The sequence below is a fragment of the Cryptomeria japonica genome, chromosome 10 (genome assembly GCF_030272615.1).
Source record: "Cryptomeria japonica chromosome 10, Sugi_1.0, whole genome shotgun sequence".
NCBI lineage: Eukaryota > Viridiplantae > Streptophyta > Pinopsida > Cupressales > Cupressaceae > Cryptomeria > Cryptomeria japonica.
The window spans coordinates 755,349,821-755,376,950 of record NC_081414.1 but is presented as its reverse complement, the minus strand read 5'-3'; the positions used below and the strand labels follow the sequence as shown (position 1 = coordinate 755,376,950).

General features: G+C 35.3%; 1 pseudogene; it reads right to left on the bottom strand.

Annotated features, from left to right (window-relative positions):
• LOC131076884 (endoglucanase 17-like) overlaps positions 1–26,761 on the bottom strand; it is a 43,356-nt pseudogene extending 16,595 nt beyond the window's left edge.
• Positions 26,762–27,130: the final 369 nt, after the last annotated feature.

The following is a 27,130-nucleotide window of genomic DNA, read 5'->3' as shown; positions in this document are numbered from 1 at the left end:
TCATAAAATAGAAAAGAAAGGAGAAGCTGAGGTTGAAATTCCTCTAGCCAAAGAAGAATCTTTAGAGATACCTGAAGATGAGGAGAGTTCAAGCAGTTCAAGTAGTTTTGAAGAAGAACATGATGATGAGCCTCCCATGGAACCTCAAGAAGCGTCAACACTAGAGTTGAGAAGATCTACTCGAGCGAGACGACAACCTAATAGGTATACACCTAATAAGTATAGTCACTTTATGTTGAACGTTAATTGTGCTTATTCTTTACTTGCAGATACTGATGAGCCTAGGACTATCAAAGAAGCAATTGAAATGCTTGATTGAGATTCGGGGTTGGAAGCCATGAATGATGAAATGTCATCATTGGATAAAAATAGAACTTGGGATTTGGTGCCATTGCCTAAAGGCAGAAAGCCTGTAGGCTACAAATGGGTGTTCAAAAAGAAGTATGGTCTAGATGGTAGCATTGACAAGTACAAAGAAAGACTGGTTGCAAAAGGGTATTCGCAAAAGGAAGGTATTGACTATGGGGAAATCTTCTCTCCTGTAGCGAAGATGACATCTATCCGATTTCTCTTATCACTTGTAGCAGCATATGATTGGGAGATTGAGCAGATGGATGTGAAGACAACATTTCTTCATGGTGATCTTGAAGAAGAAATTTATATGTCCCAACCTAAGCACTTTGTGGGAGAAAGAAAAGAACATCTGGTTTGCAAATTCAAGAAGTCTCTGTATGGTTTAAAACAGTCTCCCAGAATGTGGTATCAAAAGTATGATACATTTGTTTTGTCTTTAGGATTTGTGAGATCAAAGATTGATCATTGTGTTTACTACAAAATTGATGGTGATAGGATTCTTATCATAGCTTTGTATGCAGATGATATTTTGTTCATAGGAAACACAAAAGCTATGATCTTAGATTTAAAATCTCATCTTTCTATGAAATTTGAAATGAAGGACTTAGGACTAGCAAATTACATTCTGGGAATGGAGATAAAAAGAGATAGATCTAAGAGGAAAATTTGGCTCAGCTAGAGGAAGTATATAACCAATGTTCTTGACAGGTTTAATATGTGTGATTGTAAACCACAGGTTGTTCCCATCTTGTAGGGAACTAAGTTGTTTGTGCTTGACAATCTGAAATCTCCAAAAGAGATTGAAGACATGAAAAGTGTACCTTATGCAAGTGCTACAGGCAGTCTGATGTATGCTATGGTCTGTACAAGACCAGATATTGCTCAATCAGTGGGAGTACTTAGCATATTTATGTCGAATCTAGGGAAACCGCACTAAGATGTTGTAAAGAGAGTGTTTAGATACCTAAAGGGTACTTCAGATTTTGCATTATGTTATCATTGTAATCTGAAGAACTCAAAGAGAACTCTTAGCTTGTGTGGTTATATGGATTTTGTTTGGGCAGGGGATATTAATAGCAGGAGATCCACTAGTGGATATGTTTTTGTCCTGAATGGTGGAGTAATTAGTTGGATGAGAAAGCAGTAAGGTATAGTCACTTTGTCCACTACAGAGGCAGAATATAGGGTGGCCATACATGCTTGTAAATAAGTAGTTTGGCTTAGGCATTTGAGTTCAGATATTGGTTTTGATGGAGGGCAGGTCAAAATTTGTAGTGATAGTCAGAGTGCCATATGTTTGGCAAAGAACCCTACTTTTCATGCCAGGTCGAAGCATGTTGATGTTCAGTATCACTTCGTTTGTGACATGGTGGAAGATGGAAAAGTTTATCTTAACAAGTTAGACACTCTGGAAAATGTTGCAGATGCCTTGACGAAACCAGTGAGCATGCACAAATTCAGGTGGTGTTCAGATTCTATGGGTCTCCATACCCATGTTTCTCAGTAACGTCTGAAATGGTAGTCAGTCCAGTGAATTCCTCATCAAGTGGGAGTTTGTTGGAAATGTGCCTCTAATTCACTTGACATGCTCAGGTTGATTGGGCTAGCCTACACCGATGGAACAATAGAGTGGAAAATTGCATTAGAGTTGTGCTGATGACCTGATGGAGCTTTCTTAGGCAGTTCAGGTTTGTCATCAGCTATCGGGTGTTCCTATTGGAAGCTATTCCAATACCCGATGGAGTTTTCTTAGTCGGTCCGGTTTGACATCGGCTATCGGGGGTTTTGGTTTGGAGTTAAGCCGATACCCGATGAAGTCACCTTCGACGATCAGGTCGATATTGACTATCGGTTTAGTGTGTTCAAGGCTATGCTGAAGTCCAGATGAGTCCATCCTGTTCTGTCTTGGAGGCTTCACTCATCAGGATAGCAGTTTTGGGCATAGGCTGATGACCCGATGAGGCCATCTTAGGTTATTGGAGTAACCTCGTATTGTTTGTTTTGATGATCCAATGAGACCGCTCTCAGTTATTCGAGATCGAGATAACAGTTCATCTATTTGGCCGATGACCTAATGGAGTTGCCTTCGGCGATTGGGTATCATCGGGAGGTCGGGTCTACCAGTTGAAGGCTATCCCGATGGTCCGATGGAGCCGACCAGTTTTGGAGTTGCTTTGGTGGAGTCATCTACTGGTTCATCGGAGATCAGAGTAACATGTTTGTGGTCTGTCCGATGGCCAATGGAGCGAAGACCGACATCAGTGTGCAAATGAACTGAGATCCAAAAGGTGACCACTCAGACACTAAGGATGAGACCGTCGGTGTACATGAATACGAACCGACTCTACTTTTTGTTGCATGTGGGATAATTAGTTTTCTATGAATGCAGAACGATGCAGGTAGACGGTTAGACTTCAAGTCGTTGCTATAGTTGCTTAGATGAACGGTCAACCAGTTTTGTATTAGAAGCCAAATGTGAACCAAATGTGTAGCAGAAGAGTTATGATAGTCATTTGAGTGTCTTTTATGGTTATCCGAGTGTGGTATATCTGGAACGATTGTTAGAGAGAGTGAAAGAAAATTTGCAGATTGAAATTTATTGTATTTGACATAATGATAATAAAGTCTTTTTCTATTGGTGGTGGGTTTTTTTCTCCTGAAAGGGTTTTCCCCCATTAATTATGTGTGTTCACTCTTTGTGTTGTTTATTTGTATATGCTCATGCTTGTGTCATTTTCTGTAAATGTTGAAAATTTGTATACACTAGTCTATTCTCCCCTGTAAACTAACATTAGGAAAGCGAATTTATGCACTTGCTTTCCTTACAAGAATAAATGTCTAACTTGGGAGAATCTCCATAAGAGAGGGTTCTAAGGGCCTTTTATTTGAGGAGTCAACAAGTTAAAAATTGTCAACCTAAAAAGAAGGCTCAATGGGATTGAAAGTGGTCTCCTCTGCCCCAGGGTTTCCTTAAGATTAATATGGATGGCTCATCTAGGGGTAACCCTTGGTATGTGAGGATTGAAGGTATTGGCAGGGATAGTTTGGGATAGGTGGTTTTTGTTTTATTTGAGTATAAGGGACAACAAACTGATAACTATAGGGAGTCTCTTGGGGTGCTCACCGTTCTGGAAAGAAATATTTGGTTTGTAATAGAAATATGTGTATAAATTTTTATTTTATTTAATTTAAATAGTGTGAATCAAATCCCTATAACTGGTTTCTTAACCCTTTTTTTTAGAAATAAAAAATTATCTAAACTTATATATTTATATAGAAAAATGACTTTATTTACAATATTGTAAATAATAAAAAGAAATAAATAAAAAATATTATTCTTAAAAAACCTAAAAAAAACTATCAATCCTAAAAATTTGCTCCTATGACACCATTTTTTATAAACCAATCATATTGTAGATAAATCATTTCTACAGTAAAAGTTTATTTTGAAAACAAAAAATTGATTAATTTAACTTCACAACTAAGAAATTAGAGCATTTATTTATAGAATTAGTGAAGATAATATAGATTAACAAACAATAAAATATTTTTAATTTAATTATTGATAAATAAAAAATTGAAATAATTAGATTTGAATAAAACTATTTAATTAGCCACGACTTGAAATTGACTAATTAAATAGACAATTTTATAAGTTTAATTTTTATTACACTTGAAACTATTACATTTACAATGATAATTTTTTTTTTTTTTATGCTGATAGATAGACACAATATTATTTTATCAAATATTATGTTGATAGATAGAGGTAATTTTATAATGGCAACTGATTTTCTTATTTGTTTTATTTATTACTTTAATTTTATTTTTATTAGTTTGCTAATTATTTAGAAAGTAAGATTTTTTATTTTATTTTTATGAGATTTGCTATACATTTACTGTACACTGATCTCTATCTTGATTTTTAAATAGAAACAACAAATAATTCTATTACTTATTACTTAAAGATTACTTTATCTATTTTAATTTTATATTTACAATTATCCACATATTTTACATATATTTTTTAAACAAAATTATCAAATGTGTTTAAAGGGGTAAACTAAAGTAACAGTCTAAGCTATAAATTTAATCCAAAACGCTTGGAATGCATGCAGACCATCCAGTACAAGAGTTACGAGTCTCGAGAAAATTTTCTTTACACTTTGAAAAGTTCCTTGCAATAATTTATGTTTTAATCATTTAGTACCGTCAAATTTTAGATCTTTGCAGCGGGCTTAGCGTTTATGTTTTAAGTACAGACAAAAAATTGTTCATTGCAGCTGGCTTAGCGTTTAAGAATCAGTTTCTGGTTAACGACCTAGAGATAAAATTTGATTCCTTCACACAGAATACTCATTACAGTTGTGAATTGTCACGAACACATTCAAATTTATTGAGACTGGCAGCGGAAAGTAAGTCGTTCAAAAAGAGTTTTGTTAATCGAATAAGTGTGTCTGATTTTGTTAATTATAAAATACACACATTAAAAAATAGGAGGACAAATATCACTCCTCAGAACCAACAGTAATCTCAAAAATCTTTATCATGATTCAAAACCATTATTGTTTATTCGCTCACCAAAAAAACACAGCATAAGCGTATGGAAGACTAAGGCTCCAACTTTGGGCCATCCTCACAATAGGCTAAGCTTACATTTATTACATTTTTAGAGTCTATATATCATATTATTGATAAAGAGTGATCAATCTGTCTAAGAGCTAGTAGAATGGGCCAAGTAAGCTAGAGAGCCAACTAACGGCGCATTGATATAGGTTGTACGTAAGAGTGTTGATAACCGTGTCTGTCATCTGCAAAGTGATCATTGGCATCTGGGCCACCCACAACTGCTTCAACCAAAAGATTTGGATTAGAGGCATTGCTATTCAAGAATTGGAAGCCCGGAATGCACCCAATGGCCTGTGGCTGTTAGGCAACTGAAGGCAGAGATTGAAGATAGATGATGCTGTTCGAGCATGCATCTGTGAGCTTAGCCACTATTTTTGGCTTCCACCGTCAAAGACAAACTTATTGTCATGCATCGCTAAACTCTCAGATCTACCGTGGATCTTTTTTGCATTCACCGCATGTTCCATATTTTCTATAGTAATTTGCTTTTTAAGGATTCTGCAAATAAAAGCATGCTATGCATGCAGTTAGAGCTTTCTTTAGAACCATCACCATATAGTGCATGCTAAACTCAATATACCATGCTACACATGCTATGATATTTTAGAGTTTTCTTGTTATAATAAACAGATTTTTATTAGCAAGTTAACTGCTGTTATTTTTTCTCTACGGTGACTTTAATAAAGGTTGTGATCTTTATTTAAAAGCCAACCTCTTTGTAATTTTATTATTCTGCAGTAAAGAAACTCTTCTTGAAAAAACAGTTTCAGATTTTACAAATGGTATCAGAGTAGGTAAAATTGTTTTGGGTTAAAGATTTATTGTTGGAATTTCACCAAAATTAATCATGTCAAATTCTAACAATATGCCCATTCCAGAATTTGATGGGAATGATTATGATTATTGGTGCATTAAGATGCTGACCTTTTTTATTGGAAAAGATTTGTGGGAAATTATTGAATCAGGTTATGAGGAGCCAACTGATTGGAATGCCCTTACAGCCAATGAAAGAACAACAAGAAAGGAAGCAAGGAAAAAGAATGCTCAAGCTTTGTTTCACATTCAGATAGCTCTTGATAAGAGCTTATTTCCAAGAATATCAAGAGCAACAACTGCCAAAGATGCCTGAAAGACTCTACAAAAAGCTTACGAGGGTAGTGATCAAGTTAAAATGGTCAAGGTTCAGACATTGAAGTGAGAGTTCGAGAATTTGAAGATGCAAGAAGCTAAAAGTATAAGTGATTATTGTGTCAGAGTCGAAGATATGGTCAATAAAATGGCTACACTTGGGGAAATTGTAAGCAATGAAGTTTTGATACAAAAAGGTGTTGAGATCTTTGACACCCAGATGGAATCATGTAGCAATAATCATAGAAGAAAGCAAAGATTTGACAACACTATAGTTTTATCAATTGGTTGGATCCCTAATGTCTCATGAAGAAAGATTGAAATATTCTTTTGAAGGTGTAGAGAAAGCGTTTTCCTCTAAATTGCAAATCACAAAAAATGAAGATGCAAGAAGCAGTAGTGCCAAAATCAATCAAGGCCAAGGTAAAGGGCAAAGCCAAAATTATTCAAGAAGTAGAAGTAGAGGTGGCTCAAGAGGAAGAGGTGGTTTCAGAGGAAGAGGTAGAGGCAAATTTGATAAGAGAAATGTTCAATGTTACCATTGTAACAGGTATGGCCACTTTGAAAGAGAATGCAGATTGAAAAAAGGTAAAAGTGCTAACTATGCTCAAGAAAGTAGTGAGAATCCTCCTGATCACTTATTTTTATCTTATGCCAAGGGTAAAAATATTAGTAAAGATGTTTGGTACCTAGATTCTGGATGCTCTAACCATATGAAAGGGAATGAGAAATTGTTCTCAACAAAGGATGGAAGTTTCAAATCCAAGATCCAGCTTGGTGATGATAAATCATTGGAGGTTGCTGCCAAAGGAGCTATGGAAGTCTAAACAAAAGAAGGTATAAATAGTATTCATGATATTTATTATACTCCACAATTGAAGCACAATTTGTTAAGTGTTGGGCAGCTATGTGAGAAAAATTATAAAGTAGTCTTTGAGAATAAGACTTGTACTATCTATGATAAGAATAAGGATAATAGGGTGATCACTATTGTTCCTATGACAAGAAATAGGATGTTTCCCCTGAGGTTTGGTGAACATAACAACAGTTTGGCAAATATGGCTTATGAGGGTTCAAGTTAGTTATGGCATCTCAGGTATGGGCATTTAAATTTTTATAGTTTGAAATTTCTAACCTTGCATGCATTAGTTTCTGGTTTGCCCAAGGTTGAGGAACACAAGGAGATTTGTGAAGGTTGTGCTAAAGGAAAGCACGCAAGGGAAAAGTTTCCAAAGGGCAATGCATGGAGAGCTCATCACCCACTTCAACTTGTTCATTCAGATATATGTGGCCCTATGCAGACTAAGAGTTTGGGTAAGTCATCATATTTCATCACTTTTATTGATGATTACTCACGAAATTGTTGGGTATATTTTTTGAAGGCCAAGGATGAAGCCCTAGATACATTCAAGAAGTTTAAAGCCCTTGTGGAAAATGAGAAAGGATGCAAGATCAAGTGTTTAAGGACTCATCATGGAGGAGAATTTTTCTCAAAGTTTTACCAGAGTTATTGTGATCTTTATGGCATCAAGAGGCAACTCACAACTGCATACACACCTCAACAAAATGGAGTAGCTGAAAGGAAAAATTGTACTGTGGTTGAAATGGCAAGGTGCATGTTACAGAGCAAGAGATTGAACAATTCTTATTGGGGAGACACAGTTGCTACAATGGTATACATCCTCAACTATAGCCCCACCAGTGCACTAGAAAAGATGACTCCTTATGAAGCTTGGTATGGTAAAAGGCCTAATGTTAATCATTTCAAAGTTTTTGGTTGTTTGGCTTATGTGCATGTACCTGATCAGAATAGACAGAAGTTAGATGCAAAGAGTGAGTCATGTATTTTTATTGGGTATAGTGAGAAAATCAAGGCTTCTAGATTGTATAATCCCATCACTAATAAGCTTATTGTCTCAAGAGATGTAATTTTTGATGAAGGGGGAGTTTATGGTCATTTAAAAGGCCATGTTAAGAAGGAAAACTCTGTTTTGAATGATGATATAATTGTTGATATTGATCATGAGCAGCCATCTAATGTTTCTGTATCTAGTTGTTTAACTCCACCAAGCAGCCCTTCATCAAGTTCTTCAGTACCAAGTTGAAGTCTAGCTTCTTCTCCAAGTTCTACAAGGAAGGTTAGGAGATTGATTGATATCTACTAGAGGAGTGGAAATCAGTTACATGAAGAAAACCCAATAGGTGAACAGTGAATTTTGCTTTATTAGCCAAGGTTGATTTTGAACCATCATGTTTTGAAGATGCATGTACTAATGAGGTTTAGGTGAAAGCCATGGAAGAAGAGATGGATTCCATTCATAGGAATGACACTTGGGAGTTAATAGAACTTCCACATGACAAAAAAAGGATTGGCACCAAATGCGTCTACAAGACCAAGTTTAACAGTGATGCGAGTGTTGAAAGACATAAGGCAAGATTAGTTGCTAAAGGCTTCACACAAAAGTATGGAATTGATTATGAAGAGACATTTGCACCAATAGCAAGACAAGAGACCATAAGAATGCTGATTTCATTAGTAGCTGAGAAGAAGTGGAGCATACATCATATGGACATGAAAAGTGCCTTCTTGAATGGGTACTTAGAAGAGGAAGTATATGTGGAGAAGCCACAAGGTTTTGAAGTGGAAGGAAAAGAGCATCAAGTGTACAAGTTGAAGAAGGATTTGTATGGCCTCAAGCAAACACCAAGAGTGTGGTATGCCAGGATTGATGGATACGTTCAGGAGAATGGCTTCCAGAGAAGTAAGAGTGATCCTACCCTTTACTACAAATAAGAAGGTACTGATATGCTCATCATAAGTTTGTATGTAGATGATCTTTTGTATATGGGTAGTAGTTCTAAGATGAAAGATGAATTCAAAGCTGCTATGATGAATGAATTTGAGATGAAAGATCTTGGTCTGATGAAATATTTTTTAGGAATGGAGGTTTATCAAAGTAAGGATGAGATTTTTATTTGTCAAACAAAATATGCACAAGATATGCTGAAGAAATTTAATATGACTAATTGTAACCCTACCTCCACTCCAAGTGCTCATGGATTTTTGTTATGTAGAGATGATGGTGCTGATTTAGTTGATGAGATAGCTTACAAAATTATTGTGGGGAGCTTGATATTTCTAATCCACATGAGGCCTAATATTGCTTATCTAGCTTCACTTGTTTCAAGGTATATGACAAATCCATCTGAAATACGTATGAAGGTAGCCAAGAGGATTTTGAGGTATGTGAAAGGGAATTTAAGTTATGGTATTCATTACTACTCTTCTAAAAAGTTCAATCTTGTAGGCTTTAGTGATTTAGATTGCGGAGATAGTATGGATGACCGTAAATCTACATCTAGAAATTGTTTCTCTTTTGGTTTTGGATTAATTACTTGGAGCTCGGAAAAACAAAGCATTGTTTCCCTCTCATCTACACAAGCAGAGTATGTTGCAATTACCTCAGTAGGTACACAAGCTCTTTGGCTCATAAAAATTTTGGAAGAAATTGGAGAAAAGAAAATTCAACCTACAGTAATATATTGTGATAATGTGAGTGTCATCAAGTTAGCTAAGAATCTAGTTCATCACAGCAAGACAAAGCATTTTGATATGAAATATCACTTGATACGAGATTTAGTGCAAAAGAAGGACGTTGAATTGAAGCACATCAACACCCACGATCAGCTAGCGGATATATTCACTAAAGCAGTTGCAAAAGCTCAGTTTTTAGCACTACAAGATAAGATTGTGAGCCCTCTCAGCATCAAGGGGGAGTATGAAGATAGATGATGTTGTTCGAGCATGCATCTATGAGCTTAGCCACTATTTTTGGCTTCCACGGTCAAAGACAAACTCATTGTCATGTATCGCTAGCCTCTCAGATCCACCGTAGCTTTTTTGCATTCACCGCATTCTCCATATTTTCTATAATAATTTTTTTTTTTAGAATTCTTGCAAATAAAAGCATGCTATGCATTCAGTTAGAGCTTTCTTTAGAACCATCACCATATAGTGCATGCCTACAAAAAATTAGTTATTTCCAACTAAATATAGCATGCTACACATGCTATGATATTTTAGAGTTTTCTTGTTATAATAAACAAATTTTTATTAGCAGAGTTAACTGCTTCTATTTTTTCTCTACCATGACTTTAATAAAGATTGTGATCTCTATTTAAAAGCCAACCTCTTGTAACTTTATTATTCTGCAATAAAGAATCTCTTCTTGAAAAAATTTAGGGATCTGCAATAAAAAACATAGTATTGTTTATTTCTGAGATTAATCAGTTGGCTCAGAAGAGACATAGTAGTTTCAGATTCTACATGACATCTCCACAGGATTGGAACCCAGTATATAGTCCACCTGCCACAACATAAAAATCCTCAAAATAATATCTGGGTTGTAAGCTAAAAAGCATGGGCACTGACACTTTAAAATCTTTAGAAAACATGGTTAAAAAGAGTTGCAAAATGACTTTTAACTATTATTTCCATCATGATTATAGTTTTGACACTTCGCTATTCTTTTCAATAACTGTTCTAAATACCTGGCGCTTTGCTATTGCTCTCATCTTGCGAGGAGTCACTGTCACCCCCCCACAAGACACTAGTTGTTTGGAGGAGCTGAGGTATTTTGCATAGGTCAAAATTACGAAGGCTACATACGTTACATACTGCAGACTAACTTCAGGTAATAAGTAGAGAAGCTCTCTTGTTCAAACATGCACACTAGTGTTAGGTTTTCAGGTTCCAATCACAAGAGTAGCGTGCATTCAAAAAAAGTAATTTTTCACCTACCTGATGTGTATTTAGATCCAAGCAAGATTAAGCAGACATAGGTGTCTGCAAGACTTTTGAAGTCCTGAACAGTCTGCACTTTATCTACAAGGAATTCCTGCTCACTACAACCAAAGCATACCTATTTGTAGTCAATCCAAAGCATTTTGTAGTAAAACATCCACTCGAAAAGCTTCGTCTTCAATGGTGTAAGATAGAAAAAAGTGAATCAATAAGAAGATAAGAAAAATTTAAAAAGTGAACTTTATTGGTAACCACAATAAAAAAACCCTGAAATTTATCAGTACCCACACTTAAATTATTATACCTTTGATAAAAGCACTCGGGCTCCAACATTTTTATTGAACCACCCAAATATATTGTCTGATTCATCACCTCCTAAACTCTGGCCGTTTACTTGAATGTAGTTCAAATATTCGGCATTTTTAGTTGCCTTATACGGCAGTGCAGCTCCCCATAGCAGTTCATCCTAAGACAATGCCCCACAAAATCAATTCAACCCTAACATTTTACTGCAATATAATCTGAAAGCAATGCATACCACATTTAGTTTCTTTACCTGATACCCAGAATAAGAGCAATAGAATGGACAGACTGCAGACTTAAGTGAGTTGATGTAAGATCCTCTGTTCTTATCAGCGAAATCAAATACCTGAAAGAGAGTTTTATGAGCTACTGAGCAAGAAACAGAATTTATTAAAGCTATGAAGCTGCTGCAAAAAACTTACCATCATGGAAGCATGACTGAGTCTCTTGGAGTAGGATGGGTCTGTTTTACGAAACACTAGGGATGCAGCTGCAAGTGCTGTAGCTCTTTCGGCAGCCACATCGGAGCCAGGGTTTTGGCTATCAATTTTATAAGCAATTCTGGATGTGTCCATATCCTCTGGCCTCTCCCAGCATTTGTGGTCATTGTTAGGATCCCCAACCTGGATAATTTCAGTCAAGCCTCAATAATGTATAAACCCTAGAGATAAAAATACATCATCATGACTGAAAGCATTCACATGTTGTACCTGAACATATATGGTGCCTGGGTGAGCAGTAGCCTTGAGAAGATAATCTGTGCCCCAGCGTATGGCAGTCTTTGCATTGGAGAGATCACTTCCCATGTATCCACCAAACTCCAAAACACTCCAAGACAGCATTGTGATTGTGAAGGCCATTGGAAACCCAAACTTCACATTATCGCCTGCATCGTAATAGTCTCCTATCAGGTCTACCTGCATTGCAAGGCCAGGCATTAGCAGTCGTCACATTTACAAAACATGGAAAATATAAACTGAAAAACAAGAAAGCAAAAACAGGACACCATTGTAAAGCGGAAAAATCGAACCCTAGTTGTTCTCCCCTCCCCAACTCCGAGGAGAGAGAAGGGAGAGTCACTAGGGTTGATGGTTTTCACTTAGGAGGGACTTTACATTCAAAAGAGGGGTTGAAACCCACAAGATCCAATCCCACGCAATGCAAGATTGGATTCTAAATGAGTTTCAAGGGTTAAGACATCAAGGATACCCTCTTTTGTAAAGAAATGTAGATAGAAAGATTGAACTAGGAATGCATGTAAAGTAGGAAAGATTCACTTATAAACAAAGATAGGGATATGGGATGAAGCTGCGGACCTGGAATTAGCAGTAAAATGTTGAGATGGTGCTGTTCTACAAATTTGAGTGAAAGTTGACGGGACGATGGTGCCCGGCGTGCACACGGTCCTCCAAAAAATCCGTGAAACGAACGTGGATCTGTTCGTCTCTGCACAAGGATTCCAGATCTTCAATTACAGCCGCGTACCTGCAACCTACACACAGAAAAGAGAGGACGATTGGGGGGTTAGGGATGAGGGGTTTGCCTTTAGGTCAAACTCCAGTTTTGGAATTAACCAAGAAATGAGAATGCTGTAAATGTAAATGTTTGTAATGTAAACAAGTACTGATACCTTGTTGTAAGAATGTTTTTATTCTTACATGCGAAGGTGTAATGTATGTAGTATGTAATGTGTTGTAAGTGATCTCCTCTTCAATGGTTGAATCCTTGTCTTGAATGCAACACTTAGCCTTGAATGGAGACTTAAAATGCTCAATTGCTTGAAGGAATGCTTGAATGCTTGAACGCTTGAATGTTTGAATATCGCTTTCGCGTCTTGCTCACATATGTCCTCCTCCCTTTTTGAGAGAGGAAATGTAGTTTATATACTTGTCAATTAGGGCTGATAGACTGATTTTCCCAACCTTAGGCTGACCAGGAAATGTTATTTTCCAATTTGCAAACATAAAGACCCGAGACCCAAAAGAGACCGGGCCCAAAAATAGGGCCAGGGACCAGGGCGCTAGGCGCCATGGTCCCACCTCCAGGGACAGCAGGGTGCAAGGAGGATCAGGCCAGGGTGCTGAGAAATGCACTTTTTGATGTTATAAGCAAGTTTCGGGGTCTCCATTCAGGTTCCGTGTTGCATCGCCATCGTGAAGACCCAAATGCAGTCGAAATTGCAAGTGTCGCAATCTTAGGACGCTACATTTAGCCCCCACTTTAGCGGGAATATAAGCGTACGCTCATACTTTCGGTAAAGTACAAGGAAACAACATTGAAAAGCTTTCACCATATCAAGGAGGCAAGATACATGAAGCCCCCAGTGGACTAAGGATCTTACGACTCCGATTGACAAAGTAAAAGGGAAGATCACGAGGGAGAACCATGACTGTCAGTAGTAAGGTTCCCTCACTATGAGTCATGCAAGAAAGATATCAAAAATTTTCAAGGCAAAGCTAAATTTGTCAAGAAATTTTCAAGTATCTTGAAAAGATATGGATGGGATGTATGCCCCCCTACGTTAAAGCGATCGCACATGCCTCACCGGGGGTGATTGCTTTAAAGTAGTGATACATATAAGAAATGAGAAAGGAGCACGTTATCACAAGGATTTAGCCCCCAAGTGTGAGATAAGCCCAAGGATAATAGACATAGAACACAAAGCACAAGGTGACTTTGCTTTCCTCGGGGTCAGTATGCTGTATGATAATTCATGTGTATCATATGTATGTATGCATAATTGTTCTTCATTCCCCAATCAAGGAAGGTCACCTAGAAGAAGGGAACACATGTGTCTTTTGAGTCAACATGAGAGAGACCAAAAGAGATCTCAATGTTTTGCATCGTCCTCAAGTAGACAACACTAAGGACAACAAATAGAAGAATGAGAATAACACATAGAAGAAGTAACAAAAGAGAGGAGGAAAGAATCTGCTATGCTAATGAAACTAGTCTAGCACGTCATCTACCCCCCGATCTTGCTGATCAGTATTTCGGGAAGGTAGGAAACATGCTAGAGGTGGAACATCCAACACAGCAGATGGAGCTATCACAAGATCCAAACAAGGGCTATGTTCATATCCCAAGCCGCGGTGTTCTTGTCTAGGAGCTAGGATAAGTGCTTTAGAAAATGCGTTAGATAAATGGTTATCAACATCAACATATTCATATTCACTATCAGAATGAACAGGAGTAACATTTTCATCATGAATAACATTTTCATCTATATCATCATCAAGATTTATAAAAATAGGATCTTTAACTCGCACAGGATCAAGACCATCATGCATCTTATATTTAGGAGATTTCGGCTCAATCGTCGGCTGAGGAGAAAATGGGATAATATTGGCTGAAGGTGTTTTTGGGGATTGCAAAGTTTGAGAAGCAGCTCCCTGAGCTCTAAGACGATGCTTTCGTCAGCATTCACGTGCAGAACGATTTCGTCTAGTCTTAGTAGGAAGTTGCGAAGATTGAGGAGGAGGAATGTTCTCATCCTTATCACTTGGGTGTTTAGGTTGTCGTCTCTTAGGTTGAATAATAGGAGAAGAGGAAGGTCTCTTCTCTCCATAAGAGGAAGGAGGAGGAACTTCTCCATATAAGGGAGGAATATTTGGTTTAGGAAGGAGACCAAGTCCATCATGACGAGGAGGGATAGGTCTACTTTTAGGAAGTTTATTAATCATAGGCATAGTCACATCCATAGGGATGGGTTGGGAATCTTCTTGAGGAAAGACATTAGTTTTATCTTTCAAAGGAAGAACTTCCTTCTCAAGAACGATAGGAATGTCAAGTTTGGGTGTTCTAGGTTCACTTAGAGATAGGATCATATCTTTTTTCCACTTTTGATAAGATTTGAAAAGATGATCACTTCACGGAGGAAGAGATTGGAATTGTTTAGGCCAAAAGTAATCAATAGGAACGGTAGAAGTTCTTTCAGCTGGTTTAAAGAGACTATGATTGACAGTAACAACTTCACCATTATGGGGAAATTTCAAACACTTGTGAATAGGAGAAGCAATAGCTTTCATGGAAGACAACCAAGGATAGCCTAGCTTCACACGAAATTGTTCGGATGATGGAATAATAGCAAAGTCCACATCAAGGGATTTGTTATGGACCTCAATAGGTAATGTAATAGAACCAATTGCAGGAGAAGAAAATGCATCAAATAGTTTCACAACCACATTTGTTTCATCATAGATCACTTGATTCAATTGCAAAGTAAAAAGAAATTCTTCAGTAATGACATTAACCATACAAGAAGGATCAATAAGCACTCCACAGCAAGGTGCATTCTTGACTTTTGCAACTATATATAAGGACCATCAGGTGCCCTGATAGTTTCACTTGAATCAAAGGTGATGGAAGGTTCTTTAGGGATTTTCTGCTGCTCCGCAAAGTTAATCACATTAGGAGTCATAGACACGAGATCATCAAGTGAGACAGAGGAATCAGTAGTATCAATCGCATTAGAGGTATGAGAAGGCAATGGATCAGTGAAAATCTTAAGATTTTGGTTAGGAGGAGCTACAGATGTATTGCCTTTATCATTCACACCAGAAACAGAGATAGTATTATTATCAATCAAATCTTGAATTTTACCCTTTAAAGCAAAACATTTTTCAGTATCATGCCCAGGTTGACGATGAAATTGACAAAAAGATTTGTTATCAAAATAGGGTGAATTAATCTTTGCAGGATCTATTTTCCTTATAGGAGGAAGAGTAAGCACATTTTGTTCCAATAACTTATTCATAATACTATGCAATGATTCATTCAAAGGAGTGAACTTTCTTTCTTTCGTGAAAAACTTAGAAATGGGAGGCACACCTGATGCTGCATTCACATTGTTGTTGATGATGTTTTCATTGAATTTAATGGACTCTCTGTTCGGTTTAAACTTCCCAAATGGTTGTTGACTACTATCACCCTTATCACTCGGAGCCATAGGATTTGCTTGTTCCATTTGACTCACAGTCAGTTGATAATAGTGAAGAGTTGCGCACAACTGGTGGAAAGAAGTAAACTCAGAAAACAAGAGTTTTTCTCTAATATCTTTTTGTAAATTAGAAATAAAGATTCTTTGAATATCATTGTCAGGCACTGGAAAAGAAATTTGAGCATACAAATGCTTATATCTACCAATGAAATCAGTCACTTTTTCCTTAACACCTTGTTTACAATGCATTAAATCAATCAAAGTAACTTTAGGACTTATACTGTTTTGAAATTGTTGAATGAAAGCATTTGCAAGTTGTTCGAAAGAAGTAATAGAATAGGAAGGCAACGAGCAATACCATTGTAGGGCTTTATCTCTTAATGTTCTAGTAAACAGTTTTGCAAGCAACCTTTGGTCATAAGCAAAATTAGTACATATTGTTTGAAAGGTCTTAACATGTGTTAGAGGATCACCCTTACCATTATAAAGCTCCAAATGCGGAATTTCAACATGTTTAGGGGGAATAGCTCGAACAATGTCAAGAGAAAGTGGGCTCACAACATCAAATGTGGGCACACTAAACTTCGATTGATTCATAGAGGCAATTTGTTGCTGTAAAGAAGAGACAGTTTGTGCAAGATTGTTAATGGTCGCTTCAGTCGAAGAATTCATATTAGACGTGTTAGATTGTGATGGAGGTGTTATGTTATTGAAAGAAGGTAGAGAGTAAGGTGGTGGGACACTATGATAGTTAGTCATAGGAGATGATTGGACAGGAGGAACACTACAAGGAGGAATGGAATGATTAAATGAATTGCCCCCTTGCGTCATGTTCATTTGTGGTGATATAATAGGAACACTTATTGAAGGAATGAATGAAGAAGTTAGATTGAATGAAGGAAGAGGGTTAATTGAAGAAGAAGGATTGCCCCCATGACTAGTGATCATAGGAGGAATGTCTCGTGTTGAAGTAGTAATTATGTTTGATGTAAAAGTAGGTATACTAGCAATAGGAGTTGTCAAAGGAATAGAATGATTAACTTGAGTAGGAGGTTGTGTATAACCCAAAGTTTCGGCACAAATCTTCATAGGCATCACATTCGAATCCACAATGTGTGCAATACCACGCAAAATATCAATTCCATTCTTATCACTTTGAACCATACGTTTTAGACCCTCAATTAATGAAAGAGCTTCACTATCAGGGTATTCTTGAGACATCCATTGTCAAAAATCATCAAATTGGTTATCCAATTTCGAAAGTTGTTCTACAGAAACCTCATGGAGAGATTCTTCATCATTAAGAGGATTAGAGGAATTACCCATGTCCTCATTAAAAAGGCCATTCAAATTAGGTTCCATCTCCTCGGTAATTACACCTTGGAAGGACTTAATTCTAAGGCTTCGTCTAACGGGAATAGTGTAAGTAGGGCTTATTGTTGTAAAACTCATGCACTAAAGAGAGAGAGAAGATTTTGAATTTTAGAGGTAGCAAATTTCAATAAAATTAGCCAATCTCCTAGATTTAAGCTGTTAAATGCAATCAGGACAATCTCCCGAAATTTCGGAAAAAATGTCCGGGACCGTGGCGAACGGAGTGCACACGGTCCTTGCAACTTTTTCCGAAATTTTCAGGGATGAAAGTTATGATGATTTTAAAGCTAATCTGAAAAAATTGAGTGATTTTACGATCTGTAGATAGGCCAAATTAAAGTTGCAATCTCAAAATTGAACCCTACCAAGATTGTTGAAAAATGTAAAATTTGAATTTTGAAAAAGAGGGGGAAACTGAAATTTTGAATTTTATGAATTTAGAGGGAATGCTGAAAGCAATGCAAGTTTTGAAATTTAAAAGTTGACTCGATTTCATGCAAAATTCAAATTTGAAAGTGGAAATCAAAGTTGTTGCAATTAAACACTTAATTTCAAAAGTCACAAACTACAAAAATTTGAATAAAACACTGAAATTTTGAATGAATGCCAACACACTTTTCAGATTTAGTACAGTAAGGAACACAATTTTGATATGAATTTCAATTTCAACATTTTTTGAATGATTAGAAGCCTCAATCCAAGCAATCGCTAGACCAACTTTGACTTTAATTTTGAAAGTGTTAGAATTGATAAAATCAGCCAAAATTCTGGATTTTAGCAGAAAAATACAGTAAGATCTAGCTCCCGAAATTTCAGAAAAAATGTCGGGGACGATGGCGCTCGGGGTGCACACGGTCCTCGCAACTTTTTTCCAAATTTTCAGGGATGAAAGATATTGTGATTTTATTGCGGAATCCAAAGTTACAGCCGATTTGGAGGTGTTTTCATTAGTGAAATTATCAGTCAAAGGTTGAATCAAGAAGGTCTTAAAAATTAGGGTTTTGACATTTAACCACTTAATTTTCAGAATTAAAGCACAAATATGAATTGACAATTTGCAATAGAAGGGTAGATCTGAAACAAGCATTAACAATTAAACGTTCCACAAGTTTAATTACTAAAAAGAAAATTTTAGGGTTTTTATGCAATTAGCCTCTAAAATTTGCAAAAGATCAAATATGAAAAATGTAATTAAGGAAGCAAAATTTTTAGATCTAACCATGAATAATCAGAATGAGGATGTTCACGTCAGGTTCACCAAAATGTAAAGCGGAAAAATCAAACCCTAGTCATTCTCCCCTCCCCAACTCCGAGGAGAGAGAAGGGAGAGTCACTAGGGTTGATGGTTTTCACTTAGGAGGGACTTTACATTCAAAAGAGGGGTTGAAACCCACAAGATCCAATCCCACGCAATGCAAGATTGGATTCTAAATGAGTTTCAAGGGTTAAGACATCAAGGATACCCTCTTTTGTAAAGAAATGTAGATAGAAAGATTGAACTAGGAATGCATGTAAAGTAGGAAAGATTCGCTTATAAACAAAGATAGGGATATGGGATGAAGCTGCGGACCTGGAATTAACAGTAAAATGTCGAGACGGTGCTGTTCTGCAAATTTGAGCGAAAGTTGACGGGACGATGGCGCCCGGCGTGCACACGGTCCTCCAAAAAATCCGCGAAACGAAGGTGGATCTGTTCGTCTCTGCACAAGGATTCCAGATCTTCAATTACAGCCGCGTACCTGCAACCTACACACAGAAAAGAGAGGACGATTGGGGGGTTAGGGATGAGGGGTTTGCCTTTAGGTCAAACCCCGGTTTTGGAATTAACCAAGAACTGAGAATGTTGTAAATGTAAATGTTTGTAATGTAAACAAGTACTGATACCTTGTTGTAAGAATGTTTGTATTCTTACATGCGAAGGTGTAATGTATATAGTATGTAATGTGTTGTAAGTGATCTCCTCTTCAATGGTTGAATCCTTGTCTTGAATGCAACACTAGCCTTGAATGGAGACTTAAAATGCTCAATTGCTTGAAGGAATGCTTGAATGCTTGAACGCTTGAATGTTTGAATATCGCTTTCACGTCTTGCTCACATATGTCCTCCTCCCTTTTTGAGAGAGGAAATGTAGTTTATATACTTGTCAATTAGGGCTAATAGACTGATTTTCCCGACCTTAGGCCGACTAGGAAATGTTATATTCCAATTTGCAAACATAAAGACCCGAGACCCAAAAGAGACCGGGCCCAAAAATAGGGCCAAGGACTAGGGCGGCCGCCCTGGTCCTGGGGGACCAAGGGGCTGGGTGCCCTAGTGCTGAAGGACCAAGGCACTGGGCGCCATGGTCCGACCTCCAGGGACAGCAGGGTGCAAGGAGGATCAGGCCAGGGTGCTGAGAAATGCAGTTTTTGATGTTATAAGCAAGTTTCGGGGTCTCCATTCAGGTTCCGTGTTGCATCGCCATCGTGAAGACCCAAATTCAGTCAAAATTGCAAGTGTCACAATTTTAGGACGCTACAACCATACATGGGCAGAAGCACCATCAGAAAGACCAGAGTCTCTACTCCACTCAATGCGGTGATTGGCAGGGAGCTTCCCAGAGCGCTGGCCTTCAAAGAAAATGATGGCATTTGACAAGGCCTCTCTATAGTTATGGTAGTTGTGATTGCTCACTCTTAGAGAAGTGTAGTTGGTTTACACCAACATTACCACCAACAACAACAACAATAGACAGAAAAAACTCCTCATTTTAACTTCAGTAAATACCTAACTGAATCAAATTGGACGCTTGAATTGTGGCTTGAGAGTCCTGGGCAATGGGAATTTACGGGGACGTAGTAGCAATGATAGAAATTAAATTTTGGAGGTCAAGAATCTCCTTCGTAAATCACAGGAAGCCATGTACCCAAGTCCATATGGAGGGAGGGAGCTGAGAAAGGTGAGATTTTGGGAACGATCAATCTCAAGAGTCAGCATATGCCCTAGTGCCCAATGATCACCGGTATTAACAAGCGTGTTTCTTTTCTGTCCTGTGTTTGGCTTCTATTTCTCTTGATTTTATTGCAGTGAGTTACGCATCCTTTAGAGATTGGCTGTCTATCGGACTGGATCAAATTAGTTAAAAAGATTTAGATTTTAACATTTAATCGTAGGTGGCATCAGGGGATAGTCTTGTTATTTGATGTTGTGGATTATCTAGTTCTTATTGGTTAAAATTAATTAAAAAAAGTTAAATTCTTAGAAGACACATGAAGGGATAGTTTTATTTCTGTATTTAATGATTTTACCATTTACTCGTAGGACACACAAGGAGATAGTCTTGTTATTTGATGTTGTGCACTATCTCGTAAAATCAAATTAACACTAATCTTATAATGCCTTGTGTACTATCTCATTATTTACAATTCAGTTAAACCCTAATCTTATATTATAAAGCAGCTCTACACTATCTTATTATTTAGAATTTATTTTTATAACTTAATATTAGCATGGAGGGGTGGACTTGATATTAAACTGCAAGTGTGGTCTATCTCGTTATTTTACCTTAGAATATATGTGTAAACTATCTTACTAGCATAAATATCTTTTAAGAAATCTATTTAAAAAAAGTGCACAATTATCTTTAGAATCTATTTAATAATCCCAATACAATTATATTTTATATTATATTATAATAATCTTTATTGAAAATTCTTAACCTAAACCTATATCTATATTATATAATAATATAAAGTTTAATAATAATACATTTTTAGAAAAGTAATAAGAACAATTTTCTATAACTAAAATATGAACACATTAAATAAATCAATCTTTATTAAGAGTATTAAATATTATAATGTAGAATATAGTTTAGTTAATATTAATATTAATATAATATAATACAATATAATAATATAAATATAATATAATATTATATATATAAGTATAATATAACATAATATATACTTTAATTAGGTCTAAAGTGTAAAATTAATATAATATAACATTTTTAATATTTGTTATATTATTTTAGAATTTTAATTTTATTTTAAACTAATCTTCAGCATAATTAACACTAAGCCTAACCTAACAATAACTAAAAATGCAAGTGTGGACTATCTCATTATTTAATCTTAGAAATTAGGGAATGTCGGATTGTCTTAATATTTGAAATCACATGGACATGTAAACAAAAAATATTATTTATTGAATCATATATTTGAATCTTATCTATTGATTCCTACATAGTACAATGGATACCCACTTGCACTTAATCCAATCATCCATGATTTTTTTTTATAGTAAAGCATGACCCAAAGAGAACATTAGTATAAACTTTGTAGTCTTGAAGAGACTCCATAGAGAACGTTAGTATTAGATTTTTCCTGTCATAATTCATTGCCAAGTACAATGCATAGTCACTTGTAGTGAATCCAACCATCTTTTAAAATATTTTATAGTAAACCAATAGTTTAAAATCAATTTCTAACATTATTTAAAATAATTTTTAACAATTAATAGTAATATACATGTGTGAATTATCTCATTATTTAAAATCAATTTTAACACTTAGTGGCCTAATAAAGAATAGAGTGTAATCATGTGATCTTATTAACATCAACTCATATCTATCAGATCATAAATTTGGTATCTATGTACAAATCAAAATATTAATATTTAACAAGAAGTATAATATTTATAAAATAAAAGGCACCTAAAATTTAAAATGTGTGTACCAACTTTTAAATAGAAATGGAAATATTTCATTATTTAACATTAACTTAATACTTTATTAAAAAAATTACTTAAAAATATAGCTAAAGAGTTTAAATTTGACATTTTTCTCCTTAAGAAACAACCAAGATGACTGCTCGTGCCTTCCAAAAGATGAGTGAATTTATTCAGCCTTTTTCTAATTCCTTATGTCAAATGAAGATGGTGCTGTTTGGCGGGGATTACTTATAAGTTAAGGGATGTTTTTAAGTTTTTCCGATAAGAATTGTCAAAATGTGTTTTGTATATATGCTCCCATAAATCTAAGAAATGAACATCCTTTCATGGAATATCAAGAAACTAAATGGTTCTCCTAAATAAATTAAGTTAAAAATTTGGTTAAAGAATTTAAACCTACATTTTGTTTCTTAAAGAAATGAAGATGAGCGTTGATGCTTTCTAAAAGGTGGGTAAATTAGTCTACTCTTTTTCTAATTCCTTGGCTTTAAATATGGATGGTTCTTTAGGGTATTAGCTATAATGTGGAAACCTCACCATCTAAAGGTATTTTCAGTTGTCATGATAAGAATTACCAAAACATTTTTTTGTATGGGAACTACTAAATATTAGTGGGTTCTTTCTAATATCTATGTACCCAATAATTTGGTATTAAGAACGAGCTTATGGTCCACCCTTCTTGACTCTCATTCTTTATTATAGAATTTTAATTAGATATTACTGGCTAATTCCAACACACCCCTCTACACCTTCGAGAAAATATGGGGGTCAATTTTTTTTTATAGTACTCTTGATCTCCATGAGTTTTTGTCTAAAGGAAAGTTGACTGATATAGAATTCGAGGGCATAATTTTTACTTGATCTAATATGAGATAGTGAGATAGCCTTATTCAAGTTTTCTTGATTGATATCTTCTCACTTTTTCATGGGATCTTATTACCCAGTAAAATATTTCCTCCCTTGTTGGTTTTGGTTCAAATCATACCCTCTTTTTCTTTGTTGGATTCAAGATAGATCTAGTGGGATGTTACCCTTCAAATTTGAATTAATATGGACTTTACACCCTAATTTTGAAGATCTTATAGTTGTTTGATGAAGCTCCATAGTCTAGTGAACAAGTATTTTTAGGGTTGTCTACAAACTAAAAAATGTTAAGAACAAATCTTTGTAAATGGAGAAAATATTCATTTGGTAATATCTTCTCATAGAAGAAGGTTTTAAAGGTCAGATTCAGAATATTCAAATAGAAATGAGAATGCTTGGTGCTTCCCCTAATAAGTTAAAACAAGAGATAAATTTCGTATTATAACTTCATAATATGGTGTTGAAGGAGGAACTATTCTAGAAGAAAATGTCTATAATTGAATGGGTTAAAGAGTGGGACAAGAAAACTAAACTTTCCCATCATTTTGTCATCACATACAATAAAAGAAACATAATTAGTAAACTTACTTGGTTGGATCGATTCACGTTTATGCTTACTGATGACATTTGTAGGGAGGCTATCAATCATTTTAGTTATTTTTTCAGTCCTCCTCTTGCCTTAGATCCATTTGTGGTTGAAATTTCTGATAGACTCCTTTGAGTTATCCTTTACTCTCCATCTACTTGGGATCTAGAGGCTACGAAACATAGATTCTCAATTGAAGAAGTGAAGAAGGTTGTATTCTCCCTTGTTCCTTTCAAATATCCTAGCCCTAATGGTTCCCTATATTTTTATTCCAATGATATTGTGGGTTTGGACATCATCCTTACTGGTAAAGAATACCAATCTTCTAAAAATCCCCTTAAAGAAATTACCAACACCTATGTTTTCCTAGTCCCTAAAAGCAGTGGTTTTTATAGAATGATGGATTTTAGATCTATTAGCATCTTTTGTCTTCATCTAGAAGCTTGCTCCCTTTTTATAATTTTCTATAAAAGTTTGTGTTGAAAAGAAAAATGCATGTTATGTTTTTCAAGTGAAGTGTTATGCTACCACAACTAATCCAAATTGTGTGTTGTTCACTGTATACTGATGCAAATGCTGAGTATTCACCTTTTTGTAAATCCTAAATGATATAACCACTATCCTAGAGCTACAAAATAATTTAATAAATAATCAATAAAGATCTACCATGCATGAAAATGACATAAAATAACCAAGTATACCTTCACATACATTGTAGGATTGACTCACTTATTCTCCTATCTTCCATGACCTTGTATAACCAAGGATTTGTTGTTGATCATCTCAATGAATTCAACATGATATTTTTTTACTTGGGTTCTACTAGTGATAAGATTGAGAAGGAGGACCATTGCATCCTTTTGTTGTGAAATTTAATAAATTCATGGGACCGCCTTGTTATAGCTATTAGTACAACCACCAAGTTCAAGATTGTTGAAGTACTAGCATGGTTACTTTAAGAAGATATGGAGAGGAAAAAAAATTAGTAACTAGGGAGGCTCTTTTATTTCATGGTAGATTCAAAGAGAAATACAGAGTCTCATTGAAAATCCAATAGCTATAAGACTCCTAAGTCTCCTTGAAAATCCAAGGAAAAATGCTTGAACTACATAAAACATAGTCATTTATGTAAAGAGTGTAAGGAGGAGAAAGTGAAGAAGAAGGGAAACACCTTCAATTCAAAATTCTAAAAATCCTCTCAAGATGATGGTGAATCCTTTGTATTAGCCTTATAAACACATACATTGAAAGATGTGTGGTTTATAGATTCGGCTGGATCATTCCACATGAGCTCACATTAGGGTTGGTTTACAAATAATGAAGAATATTATGGTGGGAAGGTGTACTCAATTATGAATCTTATTTGAAGGTTGTTGAACATTGAGGAATCAATATTAGATTCTATGATGGTAGAGTGAAGGAAACAAATTATGTTATGCATATCTTAGGTTCGACACATAATCTACTCTATGTGAGTAAATTAAGTGATGTGGGTGTGCATGTTGTTTTATAGGAAGGAGGATGCAAGTTGGATAGAATTTTTATGTCTCTTACTAATGGTATTTAGATTAACACCTTATATAAGCCAAATGAATGCATATTATGGTGCAATAGTACTTTTATGAAGTCCCATAAGGGGGATTTCAATTATTTATTCTCCCATCAGATTGATTAGTGATGAGGACTATTGATTTACATTTGATGGGACTCATGCAATTGATGTACCTAAAGATGATAATGTTTTGGAGATGAAATTTCCAATAGGGAAGACAATGTTATGGTTCTATATACTTGGTCACATTGGTGATAATGGTCTGAAAACCTTGAGAAATAAATTCTTCATTGTGGGGCTTTACGCTTCCAATGTTGAGTTCAATATTTGCAAAACTTTTGTATATGGTAAATAAAATTGTGTTTAATTTTTTTCTACGTCTCATAAATCTTCTTGGTTATTGCATATGTACTCTATATGTTTTCTATAGTAGAAGGAAATTTATTTATTTATTCATAGAAAAATATAAAGTATTTTAAATTAGTTTAAGGAGTGTAATAGGTGAAAAGTTAGGGTTTGACCCATTAATGTAGTTAAACCACTATTTTTTGCTTAGGGACCATTACATTGGGAAAATATGGAATTTGATAGATCTAGATTTTGATTATACTCCAAAGGTTTTAGATAGAATTATTATTTTCTCTTAAATTGAACTGATTCAATTAATTATGTTGAAATTAGGTTAAATTTGTGTAAATTGAAGCATTTATGCATAATCAGTGAGATATAGTCATCAAACAGATCCAAAAACTTGGATATGAGCCATATATGAATGTTTGAATATATTCCTAGAAGATTGACCTAAATTATTAGGACCATGGTGATCGTCACCCTAGTCCTCCAAACTTTTTGTCATCCAAAAGGGAACTTGTTCATCTCTGCGAATAATGTTGATCCTAAAAATTATAGCTCTACACCTATTCCTGCAAATAGTAGAGAATAGGGGTTTGCCTTAGGTCAAACCCCTATTTTTGAATTAACCATGAAATAGGCCTGAAACATAAATGATGTATTGTAAGCAAATGTTTTCCTTTTCAGGGAAAGGCTGAAAATATCTAAAACACTAATGAAATAACTTTTTATGAAGTTCTATTTGTCTTCACAAGGAATTAGGGTTTCATGTAGATAGTCTTCATAAACCATAAAACATAAATGTCATCATGAATGTTTGAATCTTTACTTTACTTCTACTCCAAAACTTGAAATAAGACTCATTGCTTTCTCTCTTGAATTTTAATTATGAATGATTCATATGAATGTGTCATTGATTCCTTGATTGTAAAATGAGAGGGGTAGACTTCCTTTTATACATGTTATTCTAAAAAAAAATTAATTTTTTGACATGAGTTGAAAAGGGATCTAGGCTCTTGTTCTGATCATGTTAGCATTATTAGACCCCAAAATGGGCCCCTTTGGAGAGGACCAGTATATCTAACTTCACAATAAATTAAAGTACAACTTATGAAATATATAGGATTTTCCTAAACATCATTATAGCGTTTTGCCAATAAAGCTACAAGATAATTAGAAGAAGAGGTATAGATAAAAAAATGACAATCAAGAAGAGTAGGTTGCAAGATAGGAGGATTAGCTAAGTAACATTTCAATTCATGAAAATATATTTGACCATCCACATTCCACTTAAAATAATTATCCTTCTTGATAAATTAAGTGAAAGGAAGAGTGAAATCCATGAGTAGTGAAAAAAATTGAAGAATAACCTTAACTTTTCCTTCTAAGCTACAAAGTTGTGAACTCTTTGTTAGGATTAAAAATGTTGACAACAAAATCAATTTTGTTTGTACGTGCCTCAATTCCACGATGTGAAATAATAAATTCTAATAGTTTTCCACTGTCAACACCAAAAATATACTTTTGGAGATT